Consider the following 15,640-nt stretch of genomic DNA (forward strand, 5'->3'; position numbering starts at 1 on the left):
CTGTGAGAGCTATGCCAAAGGAGAGGGTGTTTCTCACATAGCCATGTGATAAATTGCAGAGCGATCACCTTCATTTGCAAGGGGGCTGTGTGTGTGTGTGTAGTGTACATACTTTGTATGAGTATATATATATATAGTAATTATTTCAGTTTCTTTACAGCTGTTTCACAATATCTGGGCCCTAGGAGCTATATCTGAGTGACACCCTTGGCTCTTTTTACAGCTCCTGCTTTATGTCAATTTAAGCATCTTTCCTACACCTGGAGGAGTTCAACAAACATCAACTCACAGGTGTCACCCTCCACTGGCTGAAGGCTGGCTCCAGAGAGTCTAGCCAATAACTGCTTTCGCTATTAACAGTCTTGGATAGGCCAAGTCGGGGGCGGGGGTGAGAAGAAGGAGGGGAAGGGTGTGTGTGCATGTGTGTGTGTGTGTGTGTGCGCGCGCATTTGCCTGCTGCTTTAACTTTCCATCCGTTTAAGAGTTTAAATACTAGTCAAGCACTTAAAATAACATTAGAACACATTCCAGTTTTCTCTACCAGTCAGAGGGAGAAAAAATGTTTGAAACCCGGCATCTCAGCACCCTAAGGGTTTTATGATTTGTTAGGTTTAGTAGTTCAGGGGATTAGAAAGACAGAAATATTAGCAGAAAAAGAAGGGGAGGAAAGTCAATGTATTCACTGAAGCAAATCTAATGGGTTGCTGGGCCAGAGAAGAAAAGGTTCTACTACCTGAGTGAACCTTATTTAGAATGCTTGCTCCACAATAATAAAAAAAACTAGACATTTTTTCTTTTTATTTTTTGCTTTCATTTTTTGCTATGCTAGTCACATTTCCTAAATCCTTTATCAACGGCTGCTCTGCATATGAATGGGCTGTAATTGAACTGTCACATTCATGAAGGTCAGTAACCTTTCATTAGGAAGAATGTGTCTTTCTTGATAAATTGGAAAGTCCCTGGGGATTTGAAAGCATTTTTTTAAAAATTTCATTCTTTCAAACATACCTTAAAAATCTAATACAGATCTCTCTCTTTCTTTTTTTCGCTTCCTTTTCATAGTGCTCTGACAAACCGTTCTTCTTTGTCTTTGTCATAGGCAGCTTCATGCAAAATATTCAATCGCATGCTTTCACCATGACCTTCTTATAAGCAAAATGAAAAGCACGAACCCCCCTGTGCTTTGAATTATAGATAGTTGATACGTCTGCCTAAAAAAAAAAAATAGAAAAACTTGAAATTACAGCTATTGCTGTGCTTTCGATGTACTTCAGCACCCACTGAGGAAATGACCTATGTCATAGAGTACCAGTGAAAGAAACGGCCCCACCGGAGTAACACATTCTTAGGGCTTGTCTACACTTGAAATGCTCACGTCAGCATAGGTGTGGATGGCCAGACAATGCAAGTGGTAACAAACATTATAGAAAACTACAGGACTGATAGTGCTCTGTGATTCTGCTATCTTTGCCAAGGAACTTGTCCCAAGAATACTTTAGTGCTGACCATAGATTTCAATCTCTGGCACAGAATGCCTCCACATGACTTGGAGCCCTCTCCAAAGAAAAAAGGAGCTTGGGAAGAGTCTTCCGATGCCTTAATCCCATCTGCAGACTGCAGGCTCTTAGGAGGAGGCTGCTGGTTGCCCAAGTCTTATATGGATGCAACAGAATCTTCATATGGCAACTATGCTACTAGTTGCTCCATCCCTCCTTCAGATTTTGGCTAGAGAGCATGCTGAAGAATTTGCAGCTTCGTGGAGGAGATGCGTTGAGGTTGCCAAGGGACAAGGATTTTAAGATGCAGTAGCACTGCAAGCAATAATTAGAGAGATTATAACAGTACCATGGATTCGTAGATATTAATTGTAATGATTGCTTTGTTCAAAGCTCACCTCCCCAGACCTCCCAGGGTAAGAAGCACACATTGCAATCTACATTACCTTTGAGCAGGGAAAGGCCTACAGAGTGCAGTATTGGCACAGAGCTGCTTGGCTTGGCACAGCAAAGATTCTGATAAGACATTGTGTTGGGGATATCATTAGTCAGGAGATCTGTGGAGGCTGGGGAGAAGGAGCAAGCCTGTTGGAAAGTAAGAAAGTTGGCGGTTATAGGAAGGGAAGCATGTAGTCTGGAAGAACACTTGGCTGAGCTGGAAAAAGAATGTTATTCAGAGAAGAGGGTGGGGAAGGAAGAAGAGAGGCTGAAAAATTTGGAGACATGTGAGATGAGTCCCAAACTTCTAGAGGGTTATTGAACTCTTACCCTGCTAAGGCTTGATCGCCCATCACTGATAATAAGGACTCAGAGTAACTATTGAGTTCTTAAAAGATTATGGGCCTGGTTCATCACTGCACTACTCTAAATTTATTCCGGTGAAATGCCACAATTGAATAATTGGGGCTTATGTGGTGTATAAGCCTTGTGCTATCCCTCTGCACAGGAGTGAATTTCACCCCAAATGCAGTCATTCTGACCCCGGCCTTTCTTTCAGGCACCTCCATTTCTAGCTATTCCCTCAGTGCTGCTTTAAGGATGGTTTACAGAGAGATCAAGGTGCAGGTAGGCCTGAAGGTGCTCCTGGCACCTTCAAGACTAGCAGAAGGATTTTAATGGAATAGACTGAGCTGAAAGCAGAGAAGACAGAAATAAAAGCCTTTATTTTTACTCTTCCCAGTAGCTGATAAATAAGAAATAAAAAGAGAATTAATTAAAGTGGTACCTTCTCTTGTGTTTCAACATTCTTAGGCCTGTCATGAGAGATGGTGCCATGTCCCAGAGTTTTGATCCAGACGCGTACTCTTCTATTCAGACAACGTATCCATGTGTGTACGGGAATTTTTTTGTAGTGACCAGTGCAGGACCATGATGAGCTTAAAGCAATGATGTATAGAGACTATGGAAGTAACATATCTAAAGAATCCCCCTAGCACAGGCAGAGAGATTCTACCCTGTTTCCATAAATGATTCTACCCTTGCTCCAGAAATGATAGAGTAGTACTGCATTTCAGGGGGATTAAATCAACAGTGCGTGGCTTTGTAAAATGTATGCCTGAGATCAGCCACAACTGATATCACTGGGTGAGGCTCTTTGGCCTGTGTTATACAGGAGGTCAGAGCAGACAATCATAACGGTTCCTTCTAGCTTCAAAATCTGTGAAAACAACCCTCAGAGCACTCCTGACATGAAGGGATCTCTGCTATGAGCTTTCAGTGGGAATAAAGAGAGAGGGACTGGTACCTGTTGAAGGCGATCTGAGCAGTCCATTCTCCTCATGACAGGGCAGGTTGCCATACAGATAAGCATCAAACAAAATGGATTACTGCCGTGCAACAAAATGGGCCCTGCAGTGCACAGCAAACACTGTAGCATACTGCTCATATTTGTAACAGGTTTCATACTCTTTGTAACTCTCACCCTTCAGCTGGCTCGAAGGATTAATATATAAAATCAGAAACAAATGCCCATGCAGTGGTTGCCATCTGCAGATAAGCAGACAGGCTTTAAACATACATCTACACTGCGATAAAAAATCCACAGCATTCAGTCTCAGCGCCTGTGTCAGCTGATTTGGGCTCTTGGGGCTCGGGCTGCAGGGTTAAAAATAGCAACGTAGATATTTGGGCTCAGAATGGAGCCCAGGCTTTGAAACCCTGCAATGGGGGAGGGCCTCAGAGCCCAAACATCTACACTGCTACACTACTGAGCCCCACAAGCCCAAGTCACTGGCCTTGGGCCAGCCACAGCTGTTCAGCACGTCTTTTATCACAGTGTAGCTGTACCCCTAGGCTCCCCACAACAGGGTTTGGAATCACCATAAACAGTCCTAAAGGAACGCCTACTGTTTTTTGGTAAGTTTCTTGCCCCTAGCCTATCCATGGATCTGCCTGAGTAGGCATTGATTGGCAATAGCCTGACTGTTGGTGCCAGAAGATGGTTGCTAAAATAAAAGGCAAAGAAAGGAAAGAAAAGCTATACAACACTATAAAATATAGCTTCATAGGACTAATTTTACCAAGAGGCAATTTGGAAAGCTGTACACTTTTAATTCTATGTCGGGCATATGCAGGTGAACCTCAAAGATCTGGAAACTGGTTTCGCATATGGACCCAAATGGTCAGATACTTTTGATTGCTGAACCTAACAGAGCTAACTGACAGTGAAACTCATTAAGGTCTGCAAATTTGGGAAGGAAATCACACAAGAATAAGTGCTCTTGTGAGATTTCTAGCACTTGTTGCTTCTAGGCAGGCTGCAAATATGTTCAGAACCTTTTCATGTTATATTGGTGCTTCTGGTCCCAGCCAAAAATTTAAAGGGCAGAAACATCCAAAGCAAGCCGGGGGGTTGGGGGAGGAGGAGGGGAGCAAAGAGAGGGAAAAAAATTATGAGCCTCCAAAGAGGTTCTGTTCTGGTTTGAGCTTTGGTTTCTCCTATTTTATCCAAACAATTTTTCCTCTCTTAATTGGAGATAGGCCCTGAATATCAGAGATTGGATCCAGATGCAGATTAACTTCCCCATATTTCAAAGATCTTTGGATCCAGGATTTTGGTTCAAGCCCATTTCTACCCCTGATATGAAGACTCAACAACCACAAATGGAAAGAACATCAGAGTGCTGTATATAACCTCATTATTTATCCCCATCCCAAAACATTAAGGCTTCCAAAGCACTCTGCAGTGTGTATAGAGTAAAAGTGGTTAAAGAATTTGTTTAGAAGTATGTTAAGTATTTTCTAGGCCACCACTGAATAAACCCACTTTACCACTTCTTGGCTTTACAAAGAAGCCCATCCATTAACATGGGAAACCTCTTGTTTGCATTTCTTAACAGCTGACATTTGTACCTTTGGAAGGAAAGTGAAGGGCATCTCATTGCTTCCTCGTTTAAATCAGTGTGGAAATAATAGGGATGATAGGGAATTGGAGCTAATTTCCTTTGTCTTCTATTCAGCAGATAATGGTGGTATGTGTGGGATGTTAAAGGCCAGGCAGAGGAGGTGACCTGGAGATGACTTCATTCTTCAGAGGTTTATCAAAGGCTCCTGTCAGTCAAACACATGCTGGGAGATTGGGGACTGGCCATCTGGTCCAAAGTTAATCAAAGAAGAGAAAGGAGGGTAAGGAGGTGAAAAATCCCCCTGTCAGCTTTGTGCAAGGTGGAGAGAGATGTGTGCAGAGGAGGGAACTTCCCTTGCAGCACCAGCATACGGGCAGGGTGGCACTGGTGTGTGCGTGAATGTGCTGGGGGGGGGGGAGGGATGGAGGAGAGGATTTATTTTTTCATTTGGCATAGACAATGTGAAGATCTTGAGTTAGTTTTAAGTGGCAAGACTGAAGGTCACTCACACTGCTAACCATGCAGAGAAACAACAGAGTGGTTTCACTTGCACTAGGAAACAAAGGAAGTAAGTGGCCCACTGCAGGGAACGGACTGAATTTGAAACACCCCATTTTCTGTTCTGCAGCCAGAATCCTTTCATCACAGTCATATGTATTACAAGAAGTAACCATGCTCTACAAGAGGCACAGCCACAAAAACACTTTCTCCGGCTTCCCCTCCTCCTCTATGCCCCACCCACCAGCTACTAAGTTTAAATCCTGGTACCTGGCAAGCTGCAGCCACCTCTGAGCTGTTAAAAGATTTATGAAATTGACTGGCAATGGATTTGGTATCATTGCTGGCCCATCCACACTTCTGTGTTGTGTTCAGCAGAGGTACAGAGAGCTGGGGATTTAACAACACATAGAGTAAGTGTCTAACCTTTTTCACATTGAAAAGAACTCGCAGGATGTTTGGAAATGAGACTGAAACAAAGCACTAACCAGGAAAATGAAATACTAGGAATGTGTTTGCGCACTATATATGCTGTACACACACCCAAACTCTTATCTGTCACCTTAGATTGCTTCAGACTACACCCTATTTTCCCCTTACCTAGTGAAACAGCCTTTTGATCTGATTTTATACCTCACACCAAGTATCATTCAGCTGCAGTGATCATTTAAATAGTTGGAAAAATGCACAGGCCAGACTGTTAACCCTATACTCACACTGGTAGGTACTTCCTCGCACAGATTAGTCCGATTGACTCCAGTGGAACATCCCCTCTCAGTAACGGCTGACGAACAGGAATAAGAGGTTCACAATTCTGCACCTAAGAATTTATAAAACTAATAATCAACTTGAATTGATTTAAAGAAAGTGGGGAGAGACCCTAGAAGTTTCATTTGAGGGATTGCAAATTAAAGTCAAGTGCTAAGAGATGGCTTAGGACTTACATAGGTCAGGATGAAGAATGTGCCTCTTTTAAACTGCCCCCCCCCCCACTGAAAAAATCTACTTAGCAACAGAGAGCCCTAGGATAAAAGAGTTTGACTGCTTTATATAGTTGGGGGTTAGACTAGTTTCTTTTTTGGGTCAAGGTTTAGTCAAGCCCTTATAGAGGGAACATATGGAAGAAAGGGGCTGTACACCCTGTTCCACCTGCTGCTCTGCTGTGCCAAGTGTCTTCTGAGGATCTGTTCTGGAGCGTTGCTGTGCATGCCCGAGTACAGTAAAACACAGCTGGGATTACTGAGAGTGAAAGCATAGAAAGCTGCTGTTTATTTTAAAAACACGTACAAAAAGCCTAACTCTAAAGCCCTCTGCTGAACACAGGGTTCTGCCCTTGGAATTAGATAATACTGTAGACAGAGCTCTACACTGACTGGTGCCTTCATACTTTAATAACCTTTGGCAACAGAATCAGCCTGTCAGAGACTGAGATCACTAGGCAGCTCAAAACACGGACAAGCAAAAGTTACTAAGGAGGTAGACTGCAAATCCTCTGCTTCTCTTGCTGCTGTAGACTGGCATGCCCCCTGTGCGTGGAGGGTTAAGGTCGATGGAGAATCTGACCAACCCTGAACATGCTGTCGTGTTATTTACTTTAACCTTGTACCTGCTTCTCACTAGGTTTGCTTAGCTGAGCTGTGTTGCTGTACTGACTTCTAGAATGAGGGGCACAAGGAGGGAGTGTAGTTGTTTACCTGCACTTCTCTAATAACAAAATAGAGTCTGTAGACTATAGAGAGATGTGAATGAGAAAGCACTTCCAAATATATAGCAATAATACACACCACTCCATGGATTCCTACACAAAAACAGCAACTAATGTGCCCAAAATCATTTGTCTGGCATAACTAGAATTCACAGATAACCACAGAACAGCAATAAAAAAAATAAAAACAAAACAAAACAAAACAAAAAAAACGGCATTTAACTAACAGAAGCTAAACTGGGCTATTCCAGTGCTGACAGAGAAAACTCAGCAGTCAAATTCCATCAGACCTGAGCCAGCTATCTGCTGTGTGAATTGGGGCTTTTATCGGTCAGAGTTGTATACATTTCTGGAAAGAGCAAAAAGAAGAGAGCTGCAGTACAGTGCAGACATTTATAGCTCCCCACTCCTAGTTTCTGTTGGACTTCACATAAGGAAAAAACTTCAGTCTACTCTGTGTGTGAGTCACTGCACAGATTCCAAGCCTTGCTAGCCCCTCATCCTGTCTGATACACTGGTGTGAATTTTCTATCTCAAACAACATGTTCTCTTTTTTCTAATCTCCCCCAGCTTCATCTAACATTGAAATAGCTTGATGAGCTGGGTCGGAGACGTCTTTAAAACAAACAATGGCTCCAGTAGAGACAGTGGTTGACATTTTCGAAGCTGAGGAGGGATTCTGGAAGTTTCGGAGTTGTGTGGCTCAATGCCCTGGGTGGCTCTGAGAAGAACCTCAGCCTGCGTGCTTTCTTCACAAACTGCTTTTAAGCAAAAATTGTTTCATTGCAAATATGACATCAGCAAGGTCTAGAAGGGAACCTCCTCGATTCTCTTTTCTTATACTGAATGGCCAACGTCAAGCCCACTGAACTGATGAGCTCCACAGCCACAATTCAAACAAAACTGGTTTCCTTTCAAAAATACCACCAAATAGCAAGGCTTTGGGTGGAGGGAAGTTAGCAGGATGCTACAAAGCACTGATGCCATTTCTTAGACAAGCCCTATATGGATGCAATAGCAGGTCTGCTATCAAAGGCAAAAACCTTCAGGCATTTTACATCCCATAATCCCAATGAAATCTGTTTTTGCAGATACCCTGCAGTTCATGAATCACTGGCTATAGCATGCAAAATCCCCTATTTAAGTAATTACAGTATAATGCACAAATTTGCACATTGGCTGATATTATATAAAATATTCTGAGGCAGTCTCCAAACTGCACTAGAACAAACTCACAGTCTAATCAAACACTTCACAGAGAGCATGTGTTTGTGAACCATTGGGATATCAGGGATATCAGATCTTGTCACATCAGGTCAGTCTTCTGGACTCCAAAGCGGCTTGACGCCTTGAATGGAAAATGCATGGGCTTTGTCCCAGAGCCAAATGTGAGGCTCATGCTAGAAACCTGGTCTCTGTGTTGGCAAAGAATGGTAGTTCTCTGCAGGTGCAAACGTTTGCATTTGCCTCAGTTTGGTTTCTCCTTGGGACTTAATGGGTTGAGTTATCACATGGGTTTCAGTATTTCCTATTTTCTTTGATTTTTAATCTCCCCCCCCCCCCCCCGCTTTCCATCCCTCTTTTTAAGAAGTAGTTTGCTGATTTTGGTATTGCCATCCTAATTCTCAGGCTCCAACAAACTAGGGATGGCCCCAAACTGAAACCCTGGAGCTGAATATTCTGTGCACTTATGGATAGTTCAAATGGGAGTCTAAGCTTTGGGGTTGGCCTCTACTTCCATAGCAGAATGAGCCAAAAACCTGAGTCTGAACACCCCTAAGCTTCGTCCAGATATGAACTGTGCATCTTGGACCCATGCCTGTACATAACTCTCATTATCTCCAGCCCTGGGTATACACCTGCAGATTCTATCCAGATTCGGCATTCAGCAGTGAAGCCTTCTAGTGGTAGGCACTGTTTTCCCTGCTCTGTGTCCGATAAATGATCATCTTTGGCTGCTCTTTAATGATTTTGAGTGTCCCATTTAGGTGGCAATTTTGACATCCCACTTTCAGATGGCACCAATGACCTTCAGTTACACCCATGCAACTGCAACGAGGTCAGAGGAATAAATGAGGGCAGAATATGTATTAGCGTGTATATATCTATATCTATATCAGAATATGTGCACAGTACTGAATCGTTAAATCACATGCCCTGCTCTTTCTTTAAAACCCAATAGACTGGGGCGGGTGGGGTTTGCTATGGAGAGTTACAGTAGAGACTCAAGATGAATTGGAAGATGAGCACTCCTCTTACTGTGTCTACAGAACCACACATGCCAGGGTTTCTGGGCTGTTGCCCTGGCAGTGGCAAGCATTACAATTGTGGGGTTTTATACATGTTTGCACATACCTAGACAGGACCAGCATTGGAGTGTGAGGAGCCTGCACGTTATGCTGGAGTTGCATCCATCTCTTCAGTCCATTCTCGTCTCCCTGTAAATCCCTTCAAGTATCTTATTTCTCTCTTCCCAATCAGGTTTAATCCATTTACTCTATTTCCGCCCATGGAGGGGAGGACAGGGCACCAGATCTTCTCTCTCCTCCACCCCGCTTCACAGGAGGTTTGGAGGAAGGAGTGGGCCTTATGGGGGCTTTGTTCCCCGAGAGGTGGTTAGAGAGAGCACACTGATCTTCGCTCTGCACTTTAGACAGCAGCACTTCAGTCACTCCAGGTCTTCGGCTGCATTTCTGCGGTGGGGGGGGCCCTTCAGTGCTGCCGAAGACACGGAGCGACTGAAGGGCCCCCCGCCGCCGAAATGCCGCCGAAGACCCAGACTGCTGCCGGGTGAGTACAAGTGCCACAGCGCCACAGCTTTGCCCCAGGATCCCTGAATCCTTTGGGCGGCCCTGTGGGCACTGTCAGAAATAAATAGTGAATAAGAATAATTAGTAATAGATATTGATAAGATGATAGGCCTGGTTCATTGTATACAGAACTGTCATTGCGATCAGATTGTATACCACAAGCTTAGCTGTATATGAAAGGTTAGGAAGTCTTTGCATATCATTTTCTAGACTGATAACTTGTTCTCATAATCCCACCTTCAATAGCTCTGTTTGTGATGACACTGCAGCTCCCACGGATTTTTGTAACAAGGTCTATCTTTAGTCCAGCCATTCAGTACCAACTCTTTCTTCCAGATTTCAGTGCAATCAATCTGGAGGGCTCTTGAAATCATTTCACACAAAAATGCCATAGATAGACATGATAATGACCCCTCAATGTAAAAAGTTTATCATGTTTTGAAAGAGTTTTATGAACTGGAAACCTTTCTGTGAGGTATTTCACCACAGCCCAATAAAACATTACACGCTGCTGGAATTTCATCCTGTTAAACTTGGCACCATTTTCTTCCTCAAGCAATGAGTTCAGTCCCTACTTCAATTTAATTTCATACCCTAATAAAAATCAATGTCACTGCCCCAGGCACAGACTCACAGGCTACCAGGGTACTCTGAGCTGAAGAACCCAGGGCTATGGAGGAGCAAAGGTCAACTTCGTGGATTAAAAGTAGGGCTGTCTGGTAATTACAGTCTCTTGCCAAATGCTATCAGATCCACATGGAGCAGCCGGGAGAGACTGTTAAGTTTGACCTATGTTACTGTTTTGATGGAAGGCAGCACCTATATGTAGAAAACCCTTTTTGATTAGCTCTGTATTATTCTACAAAATCGATCCTCTCTATTAAAAAAAAAAAGAAGATTCAAGAGCGCACGTTAGGTTAAAGACATGATAAAGAGCTTGGCAGGAATTTGGACTGCTCTGTACATGGGATATTGTGACACGTCCCCCTCTAATTCCCTAGGAAGCATTTCACCTAGTGAACACCTGGTGGGAAATATTCAGTAGGTAGTAAGTGTTCTTGAATAGAAAATTACAACAGAGGAGGGTGTACAACAACAACATTGAAAAAACACATGAGGAAAGAAGTTCTACACACCTTAGAGTCTAGAGATCTAGGATGGAATCCCAGCCCCAGAGAAGTCAATGGGATTTTTGCCATGTTCTTCAATGGGACCAGGATTTTACCAGATTCTAGAGACTGGGTTCTTTTCCTTTATAAATGTTTGCCCTGACTTGTTTCCTAGCACCTATGGGGCAGGGGGCGGTGGGGGGAGGAAGAGGATTGCTTCAGTCACACAGTAGCTACAGCACACAATAGGTGACGTGATGGGAAATTATTTGGTTTACATAGTTTACTTAATTCAGCACCGCAGGTGAACATTTAACAATCAGGAGGATGTTTTCCCCTCCACATGCTCAAATAACAACCCTTAGCATTTATGGGAGTCGTTTGCATGTGTGGGGCGATATAGACTTTTGAGTGTCCTTCTGACATAGCTGATTTGCTTATTCACTTTTGTTGATGTTTTTCTCTCTCCAGGGATTTTGGTTTAACATGGTACCAAAGCTCTGGGGGAGTTAATTCCAGGGTATTTTTACCAGTGTGTGACAAGCGGGTGTTAAATTGCTCTACTATATCAGAGAGAGATTTATATCATGGGCATTGAACCATCCTTTCAATTTTTTAAATTTTTTTGTTTAACTTAAAGGCGATAATCCTCAATCCAGAACTGGAGCGGAAGAGCTGACCTTTCTAAAAAGGCCAGTTTTGTCAAGGATCTCATCTAGATGTTTTACTAAGAAAACTGCCTCAGCATCAGTTACAGGCAATCGGAGAACTGCAGCGCCTGATTTATCATGACATTTCTGCTGAAATAAAGTAAAAAGAGGCTCCACATGGCCAAAACTAGGGCTAAAATTGATGAATGAGGAGAGCAAGGGACCAATCAGCTCCTTTCCTCCCCAGCTGGCCAAAGAATAGATAGAGCCTCTGGATAGGTAGGGGCCACCCCTGCATCCCCCAGCAAGCAAGTGTTCTTCTCCCTCCCTTCTACTGGCTTGTTCCAGTCATCACCAGTCCCATCAAGTTTTTGACCCATTGAAATGGGTGAGTGGCATTACTCCAGCTTTACGACAATTTCACAATAGCAGAACTCCATTGATTACAATGGCACGAAACTGGAGTCACACAGTGGTGAATCAGAACCAGAATTTCCCACTCCCCCTTCTCCCCCCAGTATCCACAGCAGCCTAAACAAACAGCTCTAAAATATTGAAGTGGATAAACTTTTCATGCAGCCAGTACAACTCTAGAGATTGCCCTCCTACCTCTGCCTGTGATTGGGTGTAAGTCACTAACCGGAATTGCCACTGAAGTGTGTATCTTCTAGGGATGGGCAAATGACCATTCATGAATCAGTTCAGAGTGAGTTTCCATAACATTTGGGGATGGATCTGTATGTGGTGCCCCACTTGGGCCCAGATAGCTCAGTGGTTTGAGCATTGGCCTGCTAAATCCAGGGTTCTGAGCTCAATCCTTGAGGGGGCCATCTAGGGAGTTGGGGCAAAAATCTGTCTGGGGATTGGTCCTGCTTTGAGTTAGACCTTCTGAGGTACCTTCCAACCCTGATATTCTATGATTTCCAGTATTCTCCTTCAGAGCCCCCCAAACCATCAGGATCCAGCAGCTTCAGGGAGAAAACAACATTTCAAAAAACCCTGAAACTTTTCTAATTGCTTGGAGTTTTTTTGCCATGAGCACTGAGTGAAGCAGGGATCTTTGGTCTATTGTGATATGCTAAGTGATTTCAAGGAGTAGAACGGGAAGGTAAATACAAAGCAGGATTTAGTAAGACTGAGAGACAGGTACAAAAATTCACACAGTTGTCAGTAGAAAAGGAGGGTGGCACTCTTACAGAGCTAGAGGAGGTCAATAAATCACCACCCTTATCTTGCAAACAGAGCCTGTGATTTCAAAAATTAGCTCATTTATTCTACACAATTAAATTTATTGAAGTGTGACAGAAAAGTTTAGCAGGCACTGAAGCAGAAAGCCAGCAACAACAGAGGCAAGCATCTGAGTGAATGACACAATTAGTTGATTTTCATTTTATTTATCAATATAATTATTGAATTGTATTTATCCTATTTCACAGATTTTTACCATTATTACAGCCTGCGCCTTGGGGAAAGGAATTAGTTCAAATTTTCAGTCTAACTTAATGTGATTATAGAGCTGCTAATAAAAGAAAAGTTCTATAAAGTGCTACACAATCTTGTATTCAATGTCACCCACTCATCTGGCTCTGAAAGTCTCCTTTCATGTGAAGGCAATAAATTGAATATGAATTGTGAATGCAATGAAGTCCCTAGATGGGGATTGAATTTATGTCAGCTGGTTACCACCTTTATGCTGCATTACAGGAACCAAGATTCCTTCCTATCTTTAAACTTAGGGATATATTTCTTCTGTTTAAAAAAAAATTCAGATCAAATCTGTATTGCAAGTTTTCAGCTTAATCCTGACTTCAGGTTTTACTGATCTCAGATGGGGATAAGTGAAGCTTCACCTGAGGTAGATAATGTGGCAACGGGATTTTATTACATTAGTGTTTTATCTACTTTCTTTCAGGTCATGGTATATGGTGATTCGATTTGAATATGTTAGAAGAGGAAGTTAGAGATTTGGGGGAGGCCCACTCACCCCAATGAAACAGCTGACGTATACACTTCCAGCCTTCAGCATGGGTGCTGGAACAATTTTTATAGAGCCATTGAGCCAAACAGTATATGATGGAAACCATTTCAAGCCAGCACCTCTAATTCCAGTGCCTATAGCCTTTAGGATCCTCTGCTCCTGAAAGAGTGATGTGTGTGAGGTAAAACACCCATTACATGAAGGCAGAAAAAAAGCCACCTACATCTTGCAGATAACTCCAGACCATTCCTCATCTACAATGATTTAGGCGAAGTGTCAAGATCTGAACATTTCAGAGATGTCAGAGGTTTCCTTGTTGCTTGAAGGACGGCAAGAAAGAGGGCACAAGATGAGTTAATTTGATACTTTTTGTTAGATCAGAGGATACGTCTAGGGTGACCAGATAGCAAGGGTAAAAAATCGGGACGGGGGTGGTGGTGGGGTAATAGGTGCCTATATTAGAAAAAGTTCCCAAAATCAGGACTGTCCCTATAAAATCAAGACATCTGGTCACCCTATACACATCCCAAGTGAACAGCTTTGGGAGTTTAAACTATGTCCCCTGGGACCTCTCTAAAACCCAGCAAAATCAAACAGGAATTGAAAGACTTTTGTTCCTCAGAGTTGGTAGATCCGAAAAGAATTCAGACAATGGAAGTAGGACTCTATGGGGGGATTTGAGACTAGATCATTTGAAAGAAACTTCAAATGAAGTTAGATATGGTGAAATAAAAATAATGAGACAAATTCTCCAACCTGGGCACAACGAGCCTTTGTGCACACAAATCAGATATTGGCCCATGCAAGCACATAGCCCATTAGTAGGTGCAATTACTGAGTTTACACATTGTATGCCTCTTTTAAGGTGCCAGCATAGGGTTTTGCAGGCACACCCAATTCCACCCAACTTTGAACATTTGGCCTTTGTGCCTCAAAGAAAGAATTCACCATTTGAGTTTCATTTTATAACTTCTAAGGGGAGACAGGCTAACCCTAGACTCCTGTGTGTTGGCTTAGTATTTGCCTTGCCTACTATGACCAGGAGTCAGGATTCTTGAAAATCTGTTAAAATCTGTGTAACTTTGTTGCTAGTGCCAGCAACAGGGGCCAGGTTCAGTCTGTCTCAGGGATCTTTCTTCTAAAATAAATAGAATTATGGCTAGAGGCCCCACTGAGAGCTGTACTCATATTTCTCACTCTGGGAAATTAAAATGAAAACTCCCTGGTCATCTTTTCAGATGGTTCTTCCCCACTTGCAAGCACTTCCAGGTCCTTTGAGAACATGGAACCTCAAGCACCTTTTTATCTGGGGAAAAGGGAAAACAATCAAAAGAAACATGAAAACCATCTCTATATATTCACATATAAGAAAATAATCAGGAGTTTGGTCCACACCCAAGCTCCAAATAATAACTGTCTGACTTATAGAGGTCCAGAAATATTAGTCCCACCACAAAGCCCACCCACCTAAAACCTCACATTCACAGATCCAATTAGACCCAATGGTAGTTAAGGGATGGCTCTCCTCCAATGATTTGCTCCATTACAGAGAAGACGACCTGCACAGCTTGACTGTGCATCTACCAGGTCCAGTTCTGTGATTGGTCTCTTCCTGGCCTGCTGGGCCAGAGCACTGTAAAGTCATCTTAGAACTGCTTCTGTCTATCAGGTCACTGTGCAATCAGCTCTGTGTTGCTGCTGGTCCAGCCAGACCTTGCTAGAAAGTCAACTCTGCACTGCCACTTTCACTAGGCCAGTCCAGCCTCACTGCAAAGTCAGCTCTGCATCATCATCATCATCATCATCGCCGCCGCTGCCACCGCCACCAGTCAGCTCTGCAGTGCCTTGACTCCCTCAGTGTCTCCAGGTGGTATAACCCAGAGCAAAATAGGACCCTTAGGCTCAGCTTCTTAGAATAACTCTTCTGACCTCCAGGACAGAGTCTTTTCTTTCTTCTTTTCTACTGAGCACAAGTTTCATCACCAAACTAAAACCCACTCCCTGTAATCTTAGAGTGACAACAACCCCCCCCCCCCCCCCCCCGGGCATA

Source organism: Chrysemys picta, chromosome 2 (assembly GCF_011386835.1).
Source record: "Chrysemys picta bellii isolate R12L10 chromosome 2, ASM1138683v2, whole genome shotgun sequence".
NCBI classification, from domain to species: Eukaryota; Metazoa; Chordata; order Testudines; family Emydidae; genus Chrysemys; species Chrysemys picta.